This window comes from Nesoenas mayeri (assembly GCF_963082525.1).
Source record: "Nesoenas mayeri genome assembly, chromosome: 4".
Lineage (NCBI taxonomy): Eukaryota > Metazoa > Chordata > Aves > Columbiformes > Columbidae > Nesoenas > Nesoenas mayeri.
The window spans coordinates 40,350,545-40,364,486 of NC_137540.1; positions in this window are offsets into that span (position 1 = coordinate 40,350,545).

Consider the following 13,942-nt stretch of genomic DNA (forward strand, 5'->3'; position numbering starts at 1 on the left):
GCTAAGTTGTCCCTGCATATAAAGTAAAAAGACAGAAAAAAGGACTGGGAATACAGCCTAAATCTCCTGGCACAAGCCAGGATAAGCTTTAACTTTCCTACTCCTTTAAAGAGCTTACTGCAATGTCTGTCTCAAAAATATTTAGCAAACCACTGAGGTTTGCTATGCTCCTAGCTGTTGCAAATCTATTTTGTTTGTTGCAGAAAAAAAACAAGGTATGATTCAAGATAAATCAGATATCAGACTTCTTAGTCAGATGGTTGCTGTGTTCTCAGCGTGATAGCCTCTATATGCTCTGTGCAGAAATGACTCAGAAGCAAGTTCCATATTTTTCAGTCCAAGCAAGGGATACAACAGCAGTTAAAAGCTCTAATAATTGGTTGAGGATCAAATAGATGTCATCTAGATCTAATAGATGAGGATTGATTTTCTAGAAAATATTCAACACTCTATCATAATACCTAAATACATTTGATTAAAAGATTCATTAAACAAACAAACAAAAAAATTAAAAAAAGAAAAAAACTGGCCCAGTTAGGAAGTCAGTTCATGAAAGTGCAAGTCCTCACTGGTCGTTGCAACCAAAGGATTCTTATTAAATAGTTCTTTCTTTGAGACTTGAATACATTCCCAGAGAACAGCACTAGAATAAGAAAAAAACTATTTACTCAATTAACTCCCATGTCTCGACTCCTTGCTGGTTTGACATCAGCATGCAGTTAAATTTTCATATATGTTTTCAGATATTTTCAATAGTTTGATAAGAATTAGTTGTAGTAAAAGCCTTGTATATCTACAAGTTACTTTTCATTTTAATTTTTAGCTGCTTAGTCTGAAGTCTGAAAGTTAGGAACCTCTGACAGGACTCCAAGGACAAAGCTAGACATTTTAAAAGGTACAAAAAATACCTTGCACACCAGTCGGGAAGTTGCCTAGGAATATCCAACAGGAAGACTAAGAAAAGGCAAAATATATAAAAAAACATCACTTGCCTGGCATACCTTCAGTAAAGCAGGTGTCAGAATGATTGTAAGTGCCAACTGCTTTTCTTTCAATAACTAGGAGGTAATGATTCTGTTGTAGAATACAGTTGGAGAAAAAAGAAAACCTATTTTACACCAAAGTACAATCCAGGAACACTCACCTGTGAAATGGAAGATGTAAATTCACTTGCCTTTTCTGCCTGAGGCAATTTAAATACAGTTTCAATGACGCAGCCTCATCATCAAATTATAGCCTTCTCTGGATAGGACCTTCTCATTCCTCCCACCTAATGTTAAGAAAATAACAAAACATCCCACTCCAAAACCTACTAAATACTCAAAGCTAATTCTGGACTCTGCCCTCTAGCTTTTCCCCAAGTAGATCAATGCCTCAATTACTGTGCTTTTGACACTCTGACCCCCTATTGTGCTCTCTTTGGCCAAGTCAATTCAGAGTTATTTTCTGTTCCTTTTCTCTTACATTCATCCAATGGATTGTAAAATTACAGTTTTGAACATCATTTTTCTTTGCTACTTTTAACATTTAAGAACCCAAACTAGCAATTAGTATTCTTCTTCACAAATTTTGATATTCTTTCACAAGAGCTATTAAGCTCATCATACAGACCATAAGGGACCTTCTGAAGTACTATATTATATATACATGCTGGTAACAACGGTGTATTATTAATTCACTAGCAGTTAGTGGGTACATTTTACATGAAATTAGACACATACCTTGCTAGTCTAACTTTTAATAGCCTCTTTCAATCTTGGAAAGACCTTTCCACACATGAACAGAAAAACTTAGTTACAATTTCACCAGCATAAAAAAAAAAAAAACACAAGACCACTTAAAATAGCCCTAGAAGACCAGATCGAAACATCACACTAGCCCAATAGTCAGCTTTCCAAAAAAGTGTTCGCTAATAGACACTTTTAGAAGTAAAATAGGGAATATACTTTTTATATAATACAGTGTGATTATTAAAAAAAAAAAAAAAAAGAAAGAAAGAAAAGAAAATAAAAACATTCCTTTGCCATCTGCTACTTACCTAGTACCAAGCCTGGTTTTATTTGTAGATGAAACACTAAAGTTACCAATTAACCAAATTCAGGTTTCTTTCAATAGTCTCAGATGAGTTCTATTAGATTCTGGTAATCAATTACTATCTTCCTGATTAAATACCTCTTCTACTAAACATCATATGTGTTAGGTTTACTCCTCATTAGGTGGAATCTAGCTCCTATATACTGAATAACAATGCAGTGAGTAATGATCATAATGGTTTAACTTCATGTATTATGGCTGTGTCTTTCTTGCATTCAAATTTTATACTTCATTGGTCTATTAGTTCCCCTCTGGTGGCACCTCCATGACATGAATAAGTTTTGAGGAGGGATTGTGTCCACACTAAGTTGCTGCTCAAATCTGTTTTCATTTTACTTAAATACCGTACTGCAATATTATTCCTGAGTTTTTGCTCTTTTCTATGTTTAGATACAATTTTGACTTGTAAAAATAATCTCTTTAAATAATCTCTTTTTACTTCCAACAAGAATCTGCTTAGGAACTTCATTTTCCCTTGTGCTCTCAAAAATTCCCTGCTATTTGTGATCATTTTAACTATTTATTTGTTTCTTCTAATTCCTTCATTTAAATAAATAAATAAATAAATAAAATCATATTTTACATAACTACTACTAAACTGAATGGGTGGATTATTCCTACAAAGATTTTGAATTTAACTGTATTTCCATTACCATATATATAAAACCCATCACAGAACTACCCTTTTCATAACTGCATCTCAAACTAGGCTAAAATCAAGAGATACTGCTATTTTTTTTCAGATCCACTACCAGTCACTCTGAAAAACAATTATGAAATCTAAATGTCTGCATCATAGCCCATCAGAACATTCATCCTGTCAAAATAAGCACTTCACATAATGTTAAACATCTGAATTTCATGCTTTTTAACCAGTAAAAATGTATTTGCTTATAAAGTATACCCTAAATTTCAAAGCCAATAGATACTACAAAAATCACACTACTATTGTTTATATTGATAACAAAACCACAGACCATAGATGAGTCACACAGAATATTTTTAACCTTTTTAGAACAAAGTAAGATTTTTAATCAATGCTTCACATTGAAGTTCTTATACAACATTAACTAAAATATTATGAACAATCCTGTTTTTAGCAAAATCTGTTTCCATCGTCGAGGCAAATGCTTATTTCCTCCAACTATCAACAACACCAATATACAGAACATTTTAGACAAAAGAATATGAATAGTTGTCTAGGTTAGATGAACCCAATGGCCTTAGTTTACTGAAGAGAGTAAAGTGTTATTACAATACAGCTCATAGCGCACATGGAAACTATGCCACTTGTACAGCCATTTTCCGATCAAAGGTATTTCCAAATCAAATCCACATTAATACATTTTCAACAGTGACTAGCCTGGAGTACCCTAACACTGAAGTCACATACACCCTATGAAAATACAAACTTTCTTATAAAGCACTATAGTCTCATAAATTTTAAAAAATATCTTTGACTTCACTGATAGTAAGATAGTAGGTATTCTGTGACAGAACAAATTACCTTAATTATACAGTATACTACCCCTTTCCCAGAAATATAAACATGTCTAGAAGTCTGTAAAATGCCTCCTAGACAAGAACTATAGATAGCTATAGATAGTCAAGAAGTCTTCATAAGAGTTTTGATATGTTTTTAGTAACCATTTTTATATAACTTGAAATATAAGCAGCATCTCCTAAGTTATTTCATTGTTATAGCTCAGAGTTTGCTTTCCATTGCTGTTGTTGATGATAACTTGTCGCGGTTGAGACGGACAAACGACATGGACCAAGTTCTTTCAAGATGAAAGTAATAGAGTGCCATTTATTGCTACAAGTGCATTTTTATACAATTCTACCAGTTCATGTGTCTTTTCACTATTGGTTACAAGTTACAGCTCTAACATCTCATTGGTTAATTTTTCTATCATCCATGTTATTCTTCTATCCCCTTCTCTCTCACGGGTACATCTCTCCTCCCTCCGGATACTCCTTTACTCCCATCCTTCTCAAGGGTAAATCTTAATATCTCAAGGCTGATCTCTACTCTCATATTTTCTGTCAAGGATTCTACAGACCCGCTGCAGTTTCCCACAATAACTTTAATCTAAACCACAAGAATTCAATCATGAGTATTCTAAATCTAAAAAAAAATCTTTAAAACTCAAAGCACTTAGTGTTTATTTGAAAATCACCCTAATAACACCAAGAAAAGTCACAGTCAAACTGATTCTTTCTCCTCTTCTATCTTCTGTTCAAGAACATCTTATTTTGCCCCAGTAGCATCATGTTTCCTGAGACGGAGCGGCTGTAACAAGGCTGTAACATTTATATCATGTCACCAGGCCACACTTTTCTCAATAATTGTTTTTTCTTTCAAATGTGATCTTGAAAAAATAAGCCTTTGCTTTTCAGCACCCCTGATTTCCTACAAATCTAACAAGCATGCAGCCACCTAAGTACAGCTTTAGTAAATAAAATCTCCCTTCATGCAGGCACATTTTTCATACCCCTGTTCCTTGATACATGCAGGGCTTTTGTATGTACAAAACATCTGTGCAAAGAAACAGCATAGGAGAACTTGAAAACAATTTTGAAGAATCTCAGTTCTGTCACATGTGTACAGAGGTGCTGGGATGTTTAAAAAACAAAAAAAAAGACAAACCAACCCACTGCCTCAGGAGAAAAAAAGCCTGGAAGTTGTACTTACTAAATAGGGCACTATACTGAATTGCCCATGAAAAATACATGGCATCCTGGGGTGTATTAGAAGGGGGGTGGTTAGTAGATCAAGAGAGGTCCTCCTTCCCCTCTACTCTGCCCTGATGAGACCACATCTGGAATATTGTGTCCAGTTCTGGGCCCCTCAGTTCAAGAAGGACAGGGAACTGCTGGAGAGGGTCCAGCATAGGGCAACCAAGATGATTAAGGGAGTGGAGCACCTCCCTTATGAGGAAAGGCTGAGGGAGCTGGGTCTCTTTAGTTTGGAGAAGAGGAGACTGAGGGGTGACCTTATTAATGTTTAGAAATATATAAAGGGTGAGTGCCATGAGGATGGAGCCAGGCTCTTCTCGTTGGCAAACAATGATAGGACAAGGGGTAATGGGATCAAGCTGGAACACAAGAGGTTCCACTTGAATTTGAGAAAAAACTTCTTCTCAGTAAGGGTGACAGAGCACTGGAACAGGCTGCCCAGGGAGGTTGTGGAGTCTCCTTCTCTGGAGACATTCAAAACCCACCTGGACATGTTCCTGTGCGACCTCACCTAGGCGTTCCTGCTCCAGCAGGGGGATTGGACTAGATGATCTTTTGAGGTCCCTTCCAATCCCAAATATACTGTGATACTGTAATATTTCATCAACAGATGTTTGTTTGCTTGTTTTGTGGGTTTTTTTGAGTTGTTAAGGCACTGGCGTGGGGTTTAGCTGTCTGAACACAACATGACTAAGGAACATGATAGAAATTGCTGGATATATTGAATAACAGAGTGAGAATCTGACAAAAGTTGCAAACCATGCTGAGAGAAATGGCCCAATTTCACAGGTAGTTAAGGGAGAGTCAGGGCAGAGATGGATAAAACTTGTGGATAATTAAAGGGGTGCAACAGGGACCTTTTGGGGAGCAGACTCTTGCAAAGCTGATGGTGCTACTGGGAGCACAACTGGGAGGCACGAAGTAGAAGTAGTTACATGCAAGCTCTTAATTTTGGGAAGATATGAGTGGATAAGGAGGGATCAAGGTGGATTAACAAGAAACAAGACCAACAAAATGGAGAGGAGTCAGGGAATAAAGGACACCTGACACATGTAAGCAAGCTATTGGTCAATATGCTTGTCTGGCTCAAGTTATTCATGCTTATGAGCACCATGTGTTTATGTAGGTGCCCACAAAGGCTGGCTATGCCTGTAACGTGTGTGTTTGTGTGTGTATATGTGTGGGCCCTCTGGGAAGTAACCTCGCTACAGACTGTCTGGAAACAGAAAAGCTGACACCTTGCATCTAGGAAGTTCATTGGATTCAGCTACCTTTAAAATAAGTAATGTCATTTGAACTCTGAACAGGGTAACATTAACTTCTTTAAGTTTGTAGGCTCAATTCACACTTTATCACCAAATATGAGGAAAAATCAAACTACATTCTCATGTGATCCATCTGTTTTTGCATCTTTTGTATGTTTGTTTTTTTTTTTTTCTCCCTCCTCAGTTTACCAGAGAAGTAGGTAGCAATTATTTGGTTATTCAAACATACTAGGATCACTACAAGATCATTTAGACAATGCAATAAAATAGTAAATTGACAATATATTTAAAATGAACAGATGTAAGCAGTCCTCTATGCTATATCAATTAGGCTTCAAAAATCAGGACAGAACAAGGTTTGAGTTGACTATAAACCATAACACAATGATGTCACTTCCATCTGCCTATAATAAATGACCAACCATTCTATTCAAATAAGATGCCAATTTACTTGAAAATGTCAATACATTTTGAAGCAAGAATCCACAAGCCATTTGGAAATTCTACAAGTAATTTCACAGTTAATTCTGATGAGAACCAAGTGATTATGTACTGTTAGTACAGCTCCATAGTTTCTAGTAACAATATTTGCCTATTTACTTGAGCTTTTAGAACAGTGTTCATGGGAATATATGAGAATATAAAGGATTTTGGGACTTTTTAGATTGGATTATGTTTGAGTGTACTGTGCTATAGGCCACCTTCTGTTGATTACTCTCTCCAATTACAACAGTACTTTTTGATAATAATATGATGGGAGTACCCAACAGCTGAGAGAGCATAAAAAGAAACATTCCAAGTATTCTGCATCAAACTTAGTAAACTTACTTTTTTAGTTTGGTGGGGTTGTGGGGTTTTTCTTTTATTTATTTATTTACTTATGGGTTTGTTTTTGTTTCTTTTAACTTTGATTCTTTTATTGACAGGTCAATTAGTAGCTCTACCGGTACTGTTGAAACAGAATTTTTTACACAGTGCTCACAGAACTGCATTTTAACCCCATTAATATTTCACCTTCTTAAAGAATACTTTACAGATGAGAAAGTGAAACAGTTCTACATTTTACACTTAAAAGCATATTGCAATTTGTTGTAATGCATGACCAGAAATATGGTCCCTGAAAAAAAGCATATATTTCAAAATGTAAAAAAAATACCTTTAAAGTTTAGTAGATAAGTCATCTTATGCAGGTAGATTTCTACATAAGATATCTTAGAAAGTTCAGAGATAAAGACTAAAAATGAAGCAAGACAGATTTAACATTAAAAAGCTCAGGAAAAAATCTGTCTGCAAACAATTTTCCAAGTGAAATATGAGACAATAATTATTGTCTTAAAATGAGTGTAGCATCTTCTGATACACATGTGAAAAATAACCCAGAATTGATTGAATTATAAACTTCTGCTAGTACAGGTTCTAGGGAAGTTCAGTAAAGGTTGGCAAGGTTTTTTAAGAATTGCAAGCATATAATATACATTACAAAAAAAAAGACAAAGTTCACTACACAATATAGAAAGGATGTTTATGGAAGAAGCAAATAGGAGAGGCACTGGATCTTCTGTCTGTTCCATGGTCTAAAAAATGTTGAAGAGAAGTATGTTTTAAAAGGTACTCAAATGAGCATAAGCGTTCCATACTCATTAAAGATACTTAATACCCATATATGAACCAAAGTCAGTGTGTTGTCTTTAATAGTTTACAATTCTAGATTATTTACAAATATATTCAGATTCTAATTCATGTTCTTTGCTCACAGAAAGACTTTTACTGAAGTCAAAGGAAATATTAATATCAAAAGCATTCATTGTGTAGCAGCTCAAGTTTTAAACGAAGTTTATTGATGTTTTTCACACAGGAAGTAAAATTTCACCCCTAGCAGAGATCTTTTCTGCTAATTAGAAGCTCAGGAGAAAGACCTATGTTCATTTCAAGTCAGAAACAAGTGTAAAAAAGTGCATTAAGTACATACATTCAATTGGTCACCTTTACATCAGTTTGAATGACAATTATCTCAATAATTTCAGAATTATTTATATTAGCTCTTCATATGCACTATATTTCCTAATGCATACTACTTCACTGGTTAGATAAGCCAATGAAACAACATAAAAAGTAGTGAAGTGACAGAACACTCTCCACATAGCAAAGAGGAAGTCTGTATTTCACACTTAGCTGAACATGTGATAAATAGATGACCTGTATAGCAACACCCATAAAATAGTTTTGCTTATACATATTTCAAAGTTCTATGTTTCAAAAAAACTTGCATTTTAACTCCAGTTCAAATCTCTACAAATCTGCAAATTTCTACCTTCATCCTAAACATTTACAGAAAGTCTAGTTTGGATTCCTGACAGAATAGATTATTAAGTCAGAAGTATGGAGAAGACATTTTAATTAAGCATGCTGTTGTTGTCAGACAACAATCACAATGCAAAAAGTTCTGATTCTCTTCATTTTATTTTACACTGCAGGAACATATTTGGGAGGATAATGCATTAGTATAGCCAGGGCTTCAGAGGTGGAAGACAGTTGAATAACAAACTGAAATATAAATATTTGACATAAGAGAAGATTGTACACTAATAAGGTAAAATAATGAGACAAATGTCTGTTTCACTTAGAAAACAAATATCAATAGGTCTTGTCATGGTTTTTGACAGCACTGATCATCAGCTGCCACTGTTTAGTACTTCTTGGAAAATCCACCCTTTTTTCATTTGTGACTTATCCTGCAGTCACTACACTTGAATACCTTCTCACTGAACTATATGTCTGTTTCACCTGCACTGAGTTGTAAAACTTGAGTCCTGCATATAGCAGGTTCTTCAGGACAGAAGATATATCCAATTCCGTCCCTTTATTTTGGAAGGAAAAATATATACTTACCTAGGAAGAATTTAAAGACATCAGAGACTTCACATTGATAAAAGCTAGAGAACAAAAACGGATTGTATTGGATATTCAGTATGCCAGATAATTTCTGTAAGAGCCACTGATTATTTATAAGTGCTACATAATTTGAAATGAATGCATCAACCTTGGGTAAAATACATTCCTTCTTTAATATGTCTTCCTTGACACAGAACTAAACAGGTATATATTTAAAGACTTATTTTCTTTTTAATAAAATTGAACAGATTAACTATCATGTGCTAATGTGCCACTTTAGGATTAGTTGTAATAAAATGCCAAAGAACAAGCTGCAAGCTGTTTGTTACTTAAGATACTCAAAGAATTAATTTTATGCTGGCATATACTGTAATTAGAAGTAGTTCTCTGCATCATGATTAAACTAGTAGCTATGGCAACCAAAGCAGACTAGAATAAGTGTAAAAGGAGAATATGGAATAAACCAATCAGAAATCCCCTTTAATCTGTTTATTTTCAATCTTTTTTCATTATGCAAATTGGATACTAAGGGTAGATATTACTTTAGTTTTCTTAGCCATTGTATGTTTGGAAAGAACAGTATTCTTTCCAAACTGCTTCCTTGCAAAGGTAACAGATTTTATTTTCACATCAGAACTTCTTAGCCTACATGATCTTGGGAGTTAAAAGCACACAATTTTTAATCACCTATTTTGTATTAAATAATTGTATATATTTATCCCTTTGTAAAATGAGAATTCTGTGTTTTCAAGAGTGTAAAACCTCCACTGTGTTGCCTCTCCTTAACCATTCTGAGAGCCGCCTGCTGAATATATTCCAGTTTAGCAATCTCCTTATAGGTGGGGGGAAGGATGGACCTATCTCTACACAGTACTTACCTGATGCAGTCTCAGGTGCTGAATGAAGGGGAAGAACCCTTGCTATGCTGGCTACATGTAGTGTGACCATCAAGCGTGCAGACAGCTTTTACCACACAGTGCTGACGCATTTAAATTCTCATTTACCCACAGGTTCTTTACTAAGGAGCTGTTTCATGGCCAGTCACTCACCAGCTTATGCTGTTGCATGGGGTTATGCCAGCACAGCTGCAGGACTTTATGGCTGTTCTTACTGAATTTCACCAGATATGTTTTGGTCCACTCCTGCAGCTAGTTGAGGTCCCTTTGAATGCTAGCCCTGCGTATAGCCCAGCATATAGACCCCACCCTATTTCATTCTCATTCACAAACATAAGGGCACCTTCCATCCCATCATCCAGGTCAATAATGAAAATGTTAAGCAATAGTCACACTAGTATCAGCCTCTAAAGTGCATCACTTGTTTGCAGTCACTAATTAGGCTGCAAGCTGTTCACCTCTGCTCTTTGAGACATACAGTGCAGCTACTTTCCCATCCATGTTGTGGTCACAAGCCTATAATGCTGTAAGAAACCATGTCAAAACACTTGATTAAGTCAAGGTAGACGTTATTGTTTACCTGTTCTCCTCTGGTCCATAGAGCCAGCTGCCTCATTACAGAATGTAATCAGGTTAGTCAGACATAATTCGTACTTGGTAAAGCTACTCTGGCTGTTCTCAACCACTTTATTTACCTCCCTGTGACTGGCAATGGCTTCCAGGAAGATTTATTCCACAGTATTCCCAGGAACTGATATGAAACTGTCCTGTGTATAGTTCCCTGGAGATACTTCTCTTCCCTCTTGAAAGTGGGCATGTTATTTACATTTCTCTGTTCACAAGAGGCTTCTCATAATCACCACAAGCTTTCAAAAAAAAGATGGGGAATAGCCCCCTCACAATAACAGCAACATGGGGTGTGCATCCAGCAGTCTCAGTTTGCTTACATGGACTCTAACTCAATCTTGCTCTAGCAGAGATAGCATTTCTCTTGTCCAAACTCTCCCAGTAGGAAAAATATTAGGTATACTAGCTATATTACAGATTCATAAACTGTACCTGTCTTTACAAAGGCACAACTTATGCCACTCTGTGCTGGTATTTGGTACAATTTTGGCCATTAATGTAAGAGAGCTATTCAGAAAACAAACTTTTCTCAGAAGAAGACCAGGGACCTGGTCCAAATGTATGCCATTCTTCATGCTGTGACAAATGATGAACGAACATTTCAAATATGATGTTTGAATCAGTACCTTCAGACAGACTTAAACAGTTTTCTGGTATAAAAGGTCTGATGTTGACATGGTCAGAAAAGATTTCATTGTTGATTGGGATGATGTTTTGAAATGAAAAAATTACATAGAACATACTATTTTTTTTTCCTGACTGCCAAAATAATAAATACAACAGCAGATAGGTTCTTATGCTTCCAAGTGTCTTTTCAGGAAAGCACTTGGTCCAAAAAGTTAAATTTCATCATTTTCAGTTAAGCACTTTCCTGGGCTGCTCCTTCTGCTGCCTCCCATCACCAGTGCAAATATTCATAAAACAAAACATGCAGAGCAACACTTTGAAGGACCCAGACATAATTTTTTTTCCTGCTACTTCTTCCTGCTTTTCTTCAAAAAGTGTTTCCTACTCTTTTATCTCTACTACTTCATAGGGGCTAACAGCTCTGTATCTCTGTGCTAAAGGAAGAAAAGGACCTCATCAGTGTTCATCATACCAGCCTCACTAGAGTAAGGAAAAATGCTGTTCTATTCAACTTTAAATTAAAAATCTGTGACCTGCACAGTGACTACATCCAATATATTTTTCTGCATTTGAAGTCACACAGTATCACAGTAGAGATAGGTAATAATTTCTTCCAAACTTTGGAAAATAGGAGGTTACAAAAGTAAAACAGGGTTTGGGTTTGGTTTTGCAATTGTATTTTTACTACTGAAGGAGAATGTGAAAATAAAAAACAAACAAACAAACATGTTGATTTGCCATGTCCATTTCTCACAACTTATACAAATATTGCACTGAAAGATGAGGAAAATCTCCAATTGTTATATTTACTATGCTATTGGAAGATTATAGTTTTGGATGTCAGTTGAAAATTTTTACCTCTCAGAGTGCAGGGATGTTGTCAATGAATTTAAGTGGTTTTGGAGAGAAAAGGAAACAAAAAATCTTTGGTAAAATAAATCAGTATCCAGGATGAAGAAATCATACCTAACTAGGATAACTGTTAAATTTTACCTGTTCTGTTAATAACAGTGAGAAGTCTTAAGCACAACAGTCAATAGCAACTGCAACAGTATCAGTCCCTTCTTTCATTTATGCTATTGTCATCCTCTTTCCCCACACTAATAACTTCAGTGATTGTACTGCCTTTCTCATACAGTATGAAAGCATATCTGACAATATCCTGACCAGTTTCACTATTAGCAACACGATTCTCATCAAAAGTCAAAATTACTCAAGAAGATATCCCAGAAAGGGTGGGGTTTTTTTGTCACACTCAACAACATTTCTATTTTCAAATATCACCAAAACGTTGTATATTTCACAAGCAACATTTTGGAACCAGCCTTCTCCAACATGCTCCTTCCCACTCACTACTAGCAGTATATTTTATTTTGTTTTCTTTAACAGAAAATTGATTACTGCAACTTTGTTGAGCCACTGTCTACCCACCTCACCAACATCTGAAACAACTGCTGGACTGCTTCATATGGTTAGAAGGGCAGAAACAACCACCTACCAGGACTAAACAAATATTCCTCTTGGCAATAATCCAGGTCAGTTGGTGTGATGCCACTGGCATCTACTATCAGTCATTACTATTTACCTGCAACCAGTCCTGAGACACAATAGCCAGTCACTAGTAAGATTTGTGTCACCCTTACCATGGCTCTGTTTTTACTAAGAACAGCTCTATTGGCAAGTAAATTACTAAATAAAGGAAAAGTAATATTATATAAGTGGTAATTTAAAAACCTACACAGGATTATCATCCTATACGCAGAGCATGATGATTGAAACAGAAACATACACAATTTAACAGATCTCTGTTCAAGTTAAAAGCACAGCATAAATTACTTTTGCTTTTATGAAATAACTAGAGAGTACATACTGGCATTTTGCACCTTTCAGTGCATGCTGGCTGGTGGTGGCACTAACAGATCTACATGAAAGAAATCACTTCATAAGATTTTAGTTTGAGAAGCAGAGAACACAATAAAAACACTTGAAACTAGAAAAAGCCCATATATGACATCAGTAACATATTTGCTTTTCCTTCTTTGAAAGGGAAGAATTTCAGAACAGGAAGAACTATTATATCATGTACTATTACACATTATTTTCTTTAGCAGAGTGGTGTTCAAGGGCTCTGACTGAGAGAGAGAAAAATTTTTCCCTCTGTTATCTTGTGCAGGTATATGAGCTATTCCTCAATAAGATCCCAGACTACAGTTTACAAGCTCCAGCTTACAACACTGCATTTCCAAAACAAACTGAAGTGAGCAATACCTTGATTGGAAAATGAGGTTGTAACATTTTAAACAATCCTCATCCATTTATCAAAACTTCATATTTTTACCCAGGTTGATTACCAGATCGCAATCTGCATCACAACCTCATGTTGTACCACAGCTAGCATCCCTTGAATAAAAATTCCCTAAATTTCTCTCTTACATTTCCCTACCTTTTTTTTTTTTTCCAAGCGTGATACTGTAAAGGCTTCCTAAGACTGTATCTGTGTATAAGCATGCTCACCTCAAGACCAAGGGAAAAAGAAAAGTATTCCTCCTTGAGGTTTTCAGTGGGACTGAGAACCTGAGGTACTCAAAAACACTTGGTGGAAAATAAGGGAAGTTGAACAGAAGGACATAATAAGGAACTTCATGAGGTCTACTAAGAGATAATATGCCATTTCACAATATCTGAAATATTTGGATAACTGTTTGCAGTCTTGGTAAAACAAGTTCTGGATAAAGACCACAAAAACTTTTCAAAAAGGACGGAAAACTATATAGAAGGTCTCTGTTCCTTGGCACAGATTCT